Consider the following 15,150-nt stretch of genomic DNA (forward strand, 5'->3'; position numbering starts at 1 on the left):
ACCATTAACCATATGCGAATTCGAATTTACACCTATCTCATGTGGTCAACTAGCCCTCTTTCGAATTTTAAATATGTAGTTTTGCAAGTCAGTCAAGCTATCTGATGAGAAAGACTAAGACCATATCCCGCCCCCCCCCCCCGTCACTTCATTCACTTCATTATTCGTTGGTTCACATATTTATTCATCTCGCTAAATATACGCTTTTTTCACTTGTATATAAACATTTCCACACCTTTTCAGGGTGATAATATATCGAACCGAGGGATCCAATGGTCCCGATTTCATGGAAAATACATCACATTTAATAGAGAAATCACAATATCAATAGTCGAATGTTGTTATGTCTAGAACGCGTGAGACATGAGGGTTTAAAGCTCCGATCGTTGAGCTATCAAACCTTTAACTAATACAAAACTTCAAGGAAATGGTCACAATACCTCGGACATGATTTTCTGAAAGTCTCAATTCGATCCCAAAGACATCGAGTTTCGGGGTATCAGTTAGGGCATATCCGAACCGAAAGTGGACATAGGTTAAGCCAAGTCCTAATATCGCTCAAGTCATATCACCCTTGGACTTTAAGGCATATGAGGCCTTAATATATACATTTTAAGAATTCACCTCAATATATGATAACGAGGTTTAACTTAAGCTCCATTGGTTAAACCCCACTATTTCAACGTACGACATATCATTTAAATAGTCATATCACATCTTACCTAAAACTCCTTCAGTACCCAGTGGAGAGACATTTATATGTCGGGGAATATATGAATTCCGGAGTTCTGTCTCAAATATAAATGCATTCATGATCTCTTATCGTAAACCGTAAGTTATAGCACATGTGCATAACCAACAGTGAATGTCAATGTTAAGCTGTATTTTTTCCTCCATAAATCACATGGATAGGCATACATAGTGTTTTAGGAGTACATGTATCATAGAACTTGTCTCAATATGAGATAGCTTCACCATTTTATGTCAACCTTTACTGTGTTTAGCTGATGGGCTCTTAGCATTATCAGTCGTGAGTTAGGGCTAACTGACGAGTCAATATTCTTTTAAGCACATCAAGCCTCTCATATGATGGATCTTGATCTTATTATATATTTTGTATCACATGCGGTTTTTTATCTCCATTGAGCCTCGAATGAAGCTTAGTTGACATATCATTATCCAAAATGCATCTGGTCCTTGTATGTGACTGAAAACATACCCAACACTCCACTATGAATATCGTCGGACCCAAGACCCCCAACAAGCGACCATAACGGATAGAAGTCTGGCGACATTGGCAATATTGTCATCTCCATTCCCCGAGACCTCCAACAGGCGGGAAACAGCTTGGCTAACGAGACTGGAGCACATATTGACATGTCAAACCGTACTAGCAAGTGTGGCAGGGTCCGTACTGACAAGTCAGATGTCAGTATAGACCATAGTTATCGAGTTTTGATAGGTCGAGGTTCAGAAAATAGTACAACCAAGGCAGCATACCAGCTAGTGTATGGTGACATTGCAAATGTCGGCGACACAATTCAGAGTAGCTTCAAGTTGTGATTAGTCTGTCATAAACATATCATAATCACCAGAACATGACACGTATCCAAAAGGAACGTTGAAGGCAGTCTGAAGGTCGTTGGGGCCATTGCCAATTATGTTAGATATTGACAGGGCCATATCAACTGCATTAACAGAGCAATTAATAGTTGTTGATCATCATTAATACAACATTAATGAGATAGCGATGTTTCAAATGTCACTAACATCATTTCAAACGTCGTACAAATTTCACACAATACTGACTTACAGGCTATGAAGGGACTGCTTTGCCTATAAATACCCTTTTTTGCCTTAGGCTTAAGGTCTGGATCTTCATGATTTTTTAGCCTAAGCTATGTAAGGATTCTCTTTGTCTTTGAGCTTAAGAAATATCAAAGTTTAAGCTTAAGGTTGTGTAAGAAAGCCCCAAGTGTGAGCCCATTTGAATAACCTCCATCGTTCTTAAACTCTTGAATCCAAAACTAACCCTTTAAGTTACCCTATCAAACTAAAGGCGGCTTAGATAATCTGAATTTTTTAGCCATTGTCCTCGTATTTCTACTTGCCCTATTAAAAACCGAAAGCTCGGGATTGACTGTGTAACTATTTGATCTGAATCAACACAGACTCTGGGCACCGGCCTTAGGGACCCGGCCTAAAGCATCATTTTCTCTTTTCCTTTCTTATATTTATTGCATCTATTCCCCTTTTAGTTATATTTATGACTCCCCCCTCTATTCTCTTCATTTATGATGTAATCTCTTATTCCCTCTTCTTCTTCTAATGTTGCATTTTCTTGTTTGTTTGCAGTTAGTCATCTTTTTCATCATCTTTTTAGTTAGTATTTATTTCCCTTAGTTTGTTGTATTTATTTTTACTTCTCTTTTTCCTTATCTTGTAGTTTAGATCTCTCTCTTTCTCTTTCCCTCTTCTTCCCTCTTTCTCTTGTATTTATTTTGATTATTTACTTTATATTTTATTCAATAGCCTCTCTCTTCCTTTTATTCTTGTATTTATTTTCCTTTATGCTATTTATTATCTTTCATTATTATTTAATATTCATCCCTCCTTCTCTCTGGCTTAATGTTTCATACTCATTCCCTTCCGTATTTACCTCCCATCTTTAATGTTTATTCATTCGTTCTCTTCATCTCATTTAATGTAACATACCAGCCCCTTTTCTCTTTACATCCATTTTCTCATATTCATATTCTCATTGTTTTTATTTAGATATTGCATGTTTAGTTTAGATAGTGGTTTAGATTTCATAGTCACCATGCTCTTTGTCTTCTTGTTTCTTTACATTTTATAGTTAGATTCTTCACTCTTGTGTATATTTATTTTCCTAGCTTGTTAGTTTACTTGTGGCTTTCTTCTCTTCACCCTTTTTTAAACATATTTCTCTAAAATCTCCTTTCTTGTTTTCAAACCCTTTTGAAAATATTATTGTGGAATTCCAAGGTTGAAATAAGAGGGAAGCCAGCTTTGCCGGTGGCCCAATATGAATACGACGTTGTGGCCCTACTCTCCATCAAAACGTAATTTGACGGGACCTACTATCTTCCAACTCTTCGATTTGTTTGCTCCCGAAACAAAGGGGAGGGAAGTCACTTGCCCACGTTTTTTAGTATAAACAAATATAGAATGAATTTTGAGAAGGGCTACAATTATCCACAGTTTCCCTCTAATGGTACACAATGGATTCCTTGACATCATTGTGAAAAGTGGAGCTTGGAGTGCTTAGCTCATGCTCAAAGGGGGCAACTTGACTAGCAAGTATGGAGGGTGAGAGGCTTTTTTTTATCTTTGGATAAATATTACTAAAGGGCTTAAATTATTTTTATAAAATTTCTAAATAACTCAAAGAATCTTATTTGTCATTCCAGGTTTACTTTTTAAGTTTCATTTCATGAAGGTATCTCCTAAATATTTTTTCACAAAGTTTCAAATACCCCAAGATAGGGTTGGGGACATTAAACAAGTAGGATATTTCGGTGATTTTCTTACTTCAGTGGCCAAGCTAAGTTACAAAAATACTCACAGTGGTTTAGGGTTGAGAAAAAAGAATTGTCAAATTATTAAAATACCCTTGGTTGCCTAGGGTTCGCAATACACCATAAAGGGTATTTTTGTCATTTGGCATGTTCATAGTTTTGAACAATCAAGTGTATTTTTGTAACATGGATCAAGTATATTGAATAAGCTAATTATCAAAATACCCCTAGATGTTCAATATTCCCAAATTAGAAACAAATTTTTTAAATAAGATTATTAAGCCAAGTTTCAAGAGTTGCATTATTTAATATTTTTACCTATTGATTTTATCATAATTATCAAAACCCTCAAAGGACATGACATAATAAGTCAATAACAGGGCATAAATTGTAGGATGGGCAATTTCAAGAGGGCAGAATTGTAGGATGGGCAATTTCAAGATTTACCTCTCTCAAACTTAACATACGTTTTAATAAATCGACCTATGTTAGATATAATCATATTTTATAATATCATTATCTCACTCAAAACACAATATGAGATATTAGTATTTTTGCATCCCACAATCATATTAAGTAAAATATTGTGACAGTAGCATTCAACCACGAGTATCTAAGTGACTTGGTGAGACTTAATATTTTGAATACTATTTTTTCATCATCATTATCATCATTGTCAAAGAGTTTTTCTAACTAATCAGGGTTGGCTACACGAATTTTAGTCCGCTATTATGCTATGTTAAAGACTATATCCTTAATTAGATCATAAATCCCCTTATATTTTCTCACTACTTATAACCATCTCGTCCTTTTTTGCCTTCCACTTGAACTAACTTGTTCCTCCAAACATGTATTGTATTAGATCTGCACTGCACATGGCTAGCCCACCTAAGTCTACTCTCGCCCATCTTATCGCTTATTGATGACACACCTAAATTTTTCTAAATATATTCATTTTGAATTCTCTATCGTTTATTGTTTTACCACCCATCTATCTCAACTATATCACCTCCACTACACTCATTTTATGAGTATTTTGTTTTTCAACCACCCAACATTCCGCCCCATATAGCAAAGCTAGTTTCACAACTATTATATAGAACTGCCCTTTAGCTTCATTGGTATGTAGTGATCATATAAAATTTTGGTTGTATATCTTTACTTCGCCCACTCAATCCTAATTCTATGTGCGACATCTTCCTCAATCTCTCTATTTTTTCTAAATTATTGACCAAGTTAGTGAAAGTGCGTTCTTTTTGGTATTTTTTTACTGTTAATCTTAACTATTTCCTCGTCTCTAGGATATCAATATGTCGCTAAATTACCTTATGAGATTTTCGTAATTTTAAACACAAATATCTCACTAAGTCACCATAGAGATACTGGTATTCTCATGGAATCAATTGTGATGTGGTACCTTGATGGGGTATTTGAAATAAATACCTATGTGATCTTTTGCCAGGGAAATCCAATTTTTTTTTTTAATAATAATCATCCCTTATAAATTTGGCAACAAGATCACTCACAGATGGTCTTATTACAAACAATAGAAATTCTAAAAATAAATAACACATTAATAAAATAAATCTCAACTACTTGATGCCATTCATACAACCTAATATTGTGCTCGAGAATATGAAATAAAGAATAAGTAAGTATAAAATAAAGATGCCGAAAATTACCTCAACCGGGCTTCTTACACCCCACACCGAGTCACTACATCCAATGGCGTGGGCTGTGAGGTCTAGCTTCAATCTTAAATCGAGAAAACTAATTTCGACCAAACTATGAAACCACCCTTAATTATTCACAAAATCCTAACCTCCAAAAATAATTTAACCTTCCTTCTAATTTCTACAACCCTTAGTTTCTTCTTAGTTATAGGGAGAAAAAAGAGTAGTAGTTAGAGTTGGGGCGTGGCCCCCTCTTTGAAACTTTGGGATAGAGATGGTTAAAGAGAGAAACTCAGAGGAGAGAGAGTGGAGCGTGCCCCACAAAGAGAGAGAGATAATTGGAGAGACAGAGAGAGATTGTTATTATTTTAGAGATGGGAAAGAACTCATCTATTTATCGAGAAAATAAGATCTAGGGTTTCTTTAGGGTTTCTCATAGTTTGCCTCTTTCATGAGATTGAATATGTACCGTTGATCAATGTGACTTGTGGGGTGGGAGATCTGAGCCATCCATTTCATAGATGGGCCATCAACATTTTGGAAGGTGCTTGGACCATTATCCCCCGTTCCTTAAACTATTTTCCCATCAATATATTTAAATAAAATAGATATCATGCATTCCATAAAAATAGCATGATCATATCACATATTCCACAAGGATATGCAAATATTATCAAGTAAATAAATATTACCAAAAATTTTAAACAATATAAGGTCAATGTTTACCATTAATTCAAATTGACCATATTCCTTTTAAAGCATACTTATCATATTACAAAATATGTTATGGCCGCTATATCCTTTCCAAGATTTTACCACATGCCTTAAATCAAAATTACTATAATCTTAAATACCTTGACCATAAAGAAACAAGAGGAATCCAAAGGGTGGGGCGTGCCACCCCTTTGTGGCACATGTGGGCCCCCACCCACATGCCATATGGTGGGCCCATGTGAACTTTGGGCCCACATGGAATTTTATAAAAAAAAATTTAAAATTAAATAAAAAGAATTAACATATATTTGAATTTTTACAACTTTGTAAAATTAATAATTGTATTTTTATAAGTCAAAAAATCATAATTAAAATATTGAGAGATTCATAAAAAATAAAATAATAAAATTAAAATCATTTCAATAATAAAATGAACACAATTAAATCAATATGATGGGAAAATGATCCATATGGTTTTAGGAATTCAATCTGTGATAATGGAGTACTCCACCTTCAACTGTGGACTATATACCACATTAGCTTTATCGAACAAACCCAGTATTTCCCATGACCCACAGTCCAAGCAGGGCCTCATTAGCAAGTCACCAAAGTTAGGTCGATGAATCAAGGGTTTGTAATCTCAGTATGTGGATTACAAGTCCTCCCCTAAAGAGGAGTCAAGGTCACCACAACCTGATACAACCACGACTCAATGATGCACAGTGGTATCTCTCGCACATGCATACGCTTCACCCAAAGATGGATATCTAGCTTTCCCGAACGATCTATCAATGTGCATGGCTTGTGATGGAACATGGATGAGGTTTTGGCCCCCGTCTCAGTAGGCCTACCATCACACACAAGGGTCACACAGTCCCTCGACTCTTTCATCTAGGCATAAGCTCCGACTTCATCAAAGGCTAACCCAAAAACCCTCCTCGGTAATTCTTTATGCCCAGGTACCTTGGATTTTACAACCGACTGGCCTAGATCGATAAACACAGTCCGGTATAAGCAAACATCATTCGCTTAGTATGGTCCTTAAGGGATCACATTCCCATTAAGTTTACGTTTCACTATAATAAAAGTATTTCAATACACATTTATAATGCCTTTAAAAGTCACAAAAACCTAACAATATTTTACATTAGAACAAAATAAATAAGTAAAATATTAGGCATTAACATTCATGGGTTTGTTTGAAATATTTTCCTTTTAGGATTTCCATAAAGGATGTCATTTGTATAAAGTTGCAACTTTAAACAATCAAAATAAGGCACACCTCCTAACTTTGTCATAAGGTGTCGAAAATTCTTATAATGGCATGAGAGTATGTTTTCATTTCAAATTATAAAATTTTAAACTCAAAAAATGGTTTAAATCAAGCAGATCTACAAACATATAAAGATCTTAAAAATAAACGATCTAGATAATATAACATGTACTATTTTTAGGACTTGAAAATTTTCTTTTCTCCATATCCATACATTTCAATGTCGAGATGATTAATTAAATATTTTTTTAACATCTAAACAACATTTTTCTAAGGATTTTTGAAGTGAACTTTATTTCTACATTTTAAGGTGCCAAACTCGTAAACTTTTTCCTCTCCTTAAATGGAAGTCTCTCAAACGAGTTATACTTCTTGATGGTTTCTCTCTCACATCGAGATTCGCAATCTCTGAGATCTCAATCTTAGCACCAGTCATACCCACCTTCCTTAAAAAGGTATCTCCAACCAAGTGCATGCTTTTGTAACAGTATGCTTACTCCGATGATCACCTTCCCAAGTACCATAAACCACATTTCCAAGTGAAGTCCTCCAAGGAAAGATGTGGTGCGTGCGTGCACCTACTCATTCATTTGTTCTGATAATTTGAATAAATTATTAAAATCACTTCAACTCTATTTTTGCATCCCATAATTTGTAGCTCTAAAAAGATGCAGATGCGGTCATCGATAAAAATCAAAAGAGTGAGGCTTGTATAAGGTGCACGCCTTATACTATACAAGTTAGGCACACCTCGAGAAGATGCAGTTATGGAGTTAGAAACCGTACGATAGGCTGAAAATCCATATTCAACTCTTACTATGAAATTTAATTTTTTAAAAATATTACAAATTACACATATATAATAAGATACATTATTTTTAAAACTTGAAATTGTTTAGTTCTTTATATCTATAGTTCTCAATGTCGAAAAGCTCAACTAGATGGTTTCTAACTTCGGAACACTCTTTTTATTTTGACTTCGAAACACTCTTTTTATTCGATTTTTGAGATGCACCTTACTTCTATAGAATAAAATTGCAACCTTATATAAACTTTTTTCAAATCAAAATGGATATCTACATACTTAATATCTAAAGGAAAACGTTTATATAGGTCGACACTTTAAATTGTAGAATTTAGGTGCATCTCAAAACTCCTTCAAAAAATGTTGTTTCGACATTGAAACATCTAATAGATAATATTGACATCAAAATGTATGGATATGGAAAAATATGTATTTTTCAAGCCACAAAAATAATATATCTTGGAACACATTATCTAGGCCTTTAATTTTCAAGATTTTCATGCATATTTAGATATGCTTGATTTGAACTATTTTTGGAGTTCAAAATTTCATTAAATAGATACTCGGACCATCTTAAAAATCGACACCAAGATTGCTTCTTGCGACAAAGTTTCGAGGTAGGCCTTACCTTGATTGTTTAAGGCTACAACCTCATGCAAACCTCTCCCCTATCTAAGTTTCAATTTTCTTTTCTTTTTCGAGTTCACGACCCTAAATCCTAATGCCCAATGGGTGTAACGAACGAGCGATGGAGGCGATTCCCAAAGGGCCTGTTTGGTTCCCTAGAAATGGGAGTTCTGAAGTCTCATTTCCATTGTAACAGTCTAGATTGACCTATTTTGTTCTCTCTGAAGACGACATTCTTGCAGGGAGTATTTTAAACCAATTTCTGTCAATTCCATCCAAATAGGTGGAATTGATATTTCTCGAAAATCAAAAGTTAACTATGCATATCCTAATCTTATTATTGTTACTACTAATATTACTATTACTACTTCTGATATTATTGTTATTACTAATATTATTATTTAACATATTTATTATTAAACTAGTGATCATTTAAACATATTTTTATTATAATATTATGTTATTATCTGCTTATAATATTATCATATTATATTATTGTTAAAATATTTTTATTTTATTATGATATTATAATTTTATATTAATAGCAATAAAAACTATTGTGTTATTATATAAGTATTATAATTAGCCAATCCTAATTAATTGAGATGAGGCTTGGATGATGATGATGATAATTATAATATTATATTATATATAATTTTATATTAATAGAAATAAAAGATATTGTGTTATTTTATAAGTATTACTAGTAATATGCACGTCTATTGCACATGATATTTATTATTAATCAATGAAATATATTTATTATTGAAAAATATTTTTAATGAAATATTTATAAAATTAATATTATTTATGTTTTTTCCTTTCACATAGCAAAGTTTTTTGTTTTTTGTTTTATTTTTTGAACTACTTTTTGGGGATCGAAATTAATTATAATTATATGATTCGAACAAAAAATATATGATTTTTACCAATATCTAATTTTTATAGTTATTATACAAATATCAAGGAGAAATTATAAATATACTATTCGAATAAGAATAAATTATTCTCACTTAAATTTAAATTGTTGTTTATTATAATTATAATTACATTATATTATTTTAAATTTTATTTATTATAAAATAATAATTGTAAATATAATATATGTCATATTTATTATCCAATCATGAAGATAAAGAGGAGAGAGAGTACTGTTATATTTATTGAATCTAATAATAACAGTAACATTCTTATAAAAATAAATTATTCTTATGATACTTACTTTTTACAATTATTAAGAACCTTTCACATAACAAGGTTTTTCCTTCTTATTCTTTTGAATTTCTTTTTAAGGACAAATATTAGGTATAATTATAATATAATAATAATATTTTAACAAAAATATGATTTTTATCAATATCTAACTTTTATAATTATTATAAAGGGGAAAGTTTATATAAGGTTGCAACCTTAAAACGTAGAATCACATATGCATCTCAAAAATCTATCGAAAATGTTGTTTTAATGTTGAAAAAACCCTCTAATTGATCATCTCGGCATCGAGATGCATGGCTATGAATAAAAAAACGTTTTTGAGTCCCGAAAATAGTGCGTCTTGCAACATATTATCGAGACTGTCAATTTCAAGATTTTCATTTATTTATAGATCTACTTGATTTAACCATTTTTGGAATCTAAAATTCTGTAATTAGGTATGAAAATAGATTGTAAGATGATACTAAGAATTTTTTACAACAAAATGACATGTTATGATAAAATTTTAAGGTGCGCCTTAATTGGATTGTTTGAGGTTGCTAACCTCATATAAACCGCACCCTATTATAAAAAGGGAAAAGTTTATCTAGAGCCGATGCTCTAAACAATCAAATTAGAGCCTACCTTCAAATTTTCAACATAAGAGGTTGTTTTGATGCTCAAATATCCTAAAGTTGATCATCTCAACATCAAGATGCATATCAAGATGTATGAACATGAGAAAAAAAATAGATTTCAAGGTTTGGAAATAATGTATTTTGTAAAGCATTTTTTTACCGTCAATTTTCAAGATTTTCAAGTTATCACATATCTTTTGATCTACACTATTTTTGAAGCTTTATTACACTTTATAAATAAAGATAAAAATATATTTGAAGGCTATCACAAATATTTCCAGTATTGAAATCACATTTCTTGATACTATTTGAAAGTAGGCTTTAATTGTTTAGAGTCTAGGCTATATACATACCGCACCCTTATAGAAATATATGTATATAGAAATAAAGAGGAGAGAGAAGTTATGCATGGAAAAATAATAAAATTTAAATAAATTTTTTAAAATATAATAATAATTACAATTATAGAATCTAATTATAACTACAACATTCTAATAAAAATAACACCTACTGGGTACAATTATTATAGAAATACAATACAAAAAACTCATCCAAAACACAATAATACACTTATTTCCTAAATTCATATCCTACACAGTTGGAACTTTAAACCACATGGGCCACAGAGAGCAACTCTCTCTAAGAGAAGGCCATTATCATTGAGGACTCAAAGTCCTTGACACTTTGATACGATCTGGTGATATAACCACCATTCGTTTCACACAATCACATAAAGAAGAAAATGCATTGCTCACATTAACCTGTAAACCAATCAAGAACAACAACAACAATTAAAAAACATGGAAAGCCCAAAGTAGCTGCCTACATTTGAAATCTAGTTAAGAAATCATTTATGAAAAAATTCTAGGGCATTGGATACAACCAGGAAGCTCACAAAAACATAAAAATATGAAATATTAATAAAAAAGTTATTGGGAGAGCAAAAATATTTAACATTAAGAATGAACAAACAAATTATGCAATATAAGCTGCATTACCCATTATCAAGTTCAATTTGGATGGGTGTTGATGGTTCCGATGCAGCAACACCGTTGGAAGTGGAACTTTAAATCATAGGAGTCGAGGTAGCAACCAAAAAGCTTATTTAACTACAATAAAATAGAGAATGAGTAAATCAGTAGAGAGAGAATTAGAGAATGAGAAATCAATAGAGAGGGAGAGAATTTGAGAAAATGATCATATAAATAAGAGAGATAAAATGAAATAGATGATGAAAAATCAGTAGAGAGGGAGAGAATTTGAGAAAACGATCATATAAATAAGAAAAAGAACAATGAAATAGAGAATGAAAAATCAATAGATGGAGAGAATTTGAAAAAACTGTAGATAGAAGAGAATGATCGAAAGAAAATCCCATATAAATAAGAAGATTCGTGGAGAGAGAAGGTAGAGAGAGGGAAATCCCATATAAATAGGAAGGTTCGTAGAGGGAGAAAGGTAGAGAGAGGGGAAGAGGTGCGTGGAAAGAGAGAGTTATTGAGAGAGAGAGAGGTTTTAGAAAAGAGTTTATACCTTGTTATTTTGGGTCTGGTTTCTATAAGGACCTTAAACAATCCAATTACAACACGCCTCTAAATTGTATCCTAATATGTAAGGGAAAAGTTTATATAGAGCCTAGGCTCTAAACAATCAAATTAGAGCCTATCACAAAAACTTTATTAGAAGAGGTTGTTTTGATGTCCAAATATCCTCAAATTGATCATCTCGACATCAAGATGTATGGACAAGAGAAAAAAAATGGATTTTAAGTTTTGGAAATAATATATTTTGTAACACATATTTGGACCATCAATTTTCAATATTTTCAAGTTTTCATAGATATGTCGATATACAGTATTTTTTAAGTTTTAAACTTTATAAATAAAAAAAAACATATATTTCAGGCTATCACAAAAATTTTCAATATTGAAACCACATTTCTCGCCACCATTTGAAGGTAGGCTCTTATTTGATTGTTTAGAGCCTAGGCTCTATACAAACTGCACCCTAATTTTGGTGTAAGGAATTTTTAGGTTTTATCTGAAAATATATTTTTATATCTAATTATCAAATTTTAAATTAAAAGAATGGTTAAAATCAATTAGATCTATAAACTTATGAAAATATTGAAAATGGACGTTCTAGATAATGTGTAGTAAGATACACTATTTATGGGACTCAAATTTTATTTATTTATCATATTTATTCATCTTGACGTCAAGATGATCAATTAGAGGGTTTTTCAACATTAAAACAATATTTTCCGATATATTTTTTAGGTGCAATCTTTACTTCTACATTTTAAGGTGGCAACCTTATATAAACTTTTTCCTTTTATTTATCACTATCTCTATCAATATTCTCTCTCTCATGCACCAATTTTGAGAAAAGAGATAATGGATTTAGGAGCCTTAGATTGGCATTGGGAAGAGAAAGAGAGAGAGATTGGATTTTAGAAACCTTATATTATGGAAAGAGGGAGAGAGAGATTGGATTTTAGAAACCTTATATTGTGGAAAGAGGGAGAGAGAGAGATTGGATTTTATAAACTTTTGATTGTGGGAAGAGGAAGAGATAATGGAGAGAGAGAGCAATTATGGAATAAAAAAAGACACATGATGATGAGAGTTGAACGACGTTGATGATAATTATCATAATTATGATATTACATTATTATAATATTTTTATATTATAATAATATTATAACATTATATTAATATTAATAAAATAATAATATATTATTAATGAATTATTATAATAGATAATAATAACAATAATTATGATATTATATAATAATAACATTATAATTACTATAATAAAAATATATTATGATTATTGTATCATTATTATATAAAAATATTATTATAATATAATAATACTATAATATCATATCAAAAATAATAAAATAATAATACAATGAAAATTTTAAAGTTTTTTGAAGACACATCGATGTATCATCCAGTCTTCGTGACATACTATCCAAATGGCATACACCCATCTTCTAGAAATGCAAATTTTAAAAGATATCAATTCTAAGGTACACATTTCCCTAGCAGTTCAATTCTCAGGAACCAAATGCAACGTTCCGTCACGGCCCACCATTCCCGCCCTTCCCATTTCAAGAAAACAAAGAAATTTATGATCCTCCGCTGCAGCGAGGACGCAAATCCCGGGAGGAGATACATTCCACAGAAAATGGACCGGATTCGATGGGGTTGCCATTTTCATTTCTCCAATCCAACGCCATGACGGGCAAAAATAAAAATAAAAAAATCAAAAGAAAATTATAAAAAACCCCCCTAATCTATAATATCTATGCTACTTAATTCCATCTAACTTTTTTGTCTCACTTTTTTCCCACAACAATATTTTTTCGTAAAAAAAACCCCAATCCAAAGGAAAAAAAAAAGACTAAACTACTTTTTTTTTTTTTCACACACCCTTCTTTCTCATGTTTCCCATTTTCTTATTTACCCAATGCGTTCTGGCAGTACAAAGGTGTACTCCAGTAGAATAGTTTTTGGAGACGACGCGCTCCGGCAGTCCCAAATAATGCTCCGGCAATATATGCTCTAGAGCCATAGCTCTCTAGCAGTGTAATTGGGCGATCCGATAGTGTGTTCAACGCTCTAGCAGTATATGAACGCACACCGACGGTATGCCTTTTGGAGACATTTTGCTCCGACAGTCTATAAAGGCACTCCAGCAATAGAGGCTCTGGAGCCACAACGCTCTAGCACTGTAATTGCACGCTCAGTATATTCAACGCTCCGATATTATATGAACGCACTGCAACAGTGTGTACAGCGATCCGGCAATTCTTACAAAGCACTCTAACGCTCGATACATATGCGTTCCGGTATTATGTTCTAAACAATTCGTTCTGGCAGTTGCATACTGCACTCCTGCAATACGCTACTTGGGACTGATAGTCAGTGCCAATTAATTTTTTTTGTATGGAAAAGATTGTTGTGGGAAAAAAAAATAACACTTTTTATCTTGGGGGTTATTGCTAAGAAAGGTTGTTGTGGGGAAAAAAGTGAGAAAAAAGGTTTGGATGGGGATAAGTTGGATAGATAGTGCACAATGTTATTGTTATTGTTATTGTTTTGTTTTGGTAATTTTTCCAAAACTCAACTGATGAAGAAAGTAATGGATAGGAAGAGACCTTTTTATTCCTATGGGACTATAATATCTATTTACTCCCTTAGACAAAACTTAAACTCTCATAATGCCTTCTTCGGGAAAGGTTTTTATCGTTCCTTTCCATCAAGAGAGATGAATGTTTCCCTTCCCATCCAGCGGTCTATTTTAGATCACGTGAGCCACAGACCGTTTGATCTAGATCCGACGTCTCAAAGTATTTTATTTTTAGGTTTTTCAAAGAAATTGTATGAATATGAAATTTGGTAGGTATTATCTTCTTAATGGGTTGCACCTACGAAAAATAATTTTTAATTTTTTTGATAAAATATAAAAACCAAAATACCTCTTGAAATTTTTAGGAGTATTTTAGTTATTTTATTTTATTGTAATACTTTTTTACAAATGCGAGTTTAAGAGAGGAGTAGACGCTAAAAATTTGATGTCAAAATAATTTCTAGAAATTTTTTTTTTAAAGTAATGTGGAGACGTGACATTGTGATTGGGACGATTGGATAAAGAAAAATATATAGATTTTATGAAG

The sequence above is a fragment of the Amborella trichopoda genome, chromosome 3 (assembly GCF_054954075.1).
Source record: "Amborella trichopoda isolate Santa Cruz 75 chromosome 3, AtrichopodaSantaCruz75HAP2 v2.0, whole genome shotgun sequence".
In the NCBI taxonomy this organism is placed as follows: Eukaryota; Viridiplantae; Streptophyta; class Magnoliopsida; order Amborellales; family Amborellaceae; genus Amborella; species Amborella trichopoda.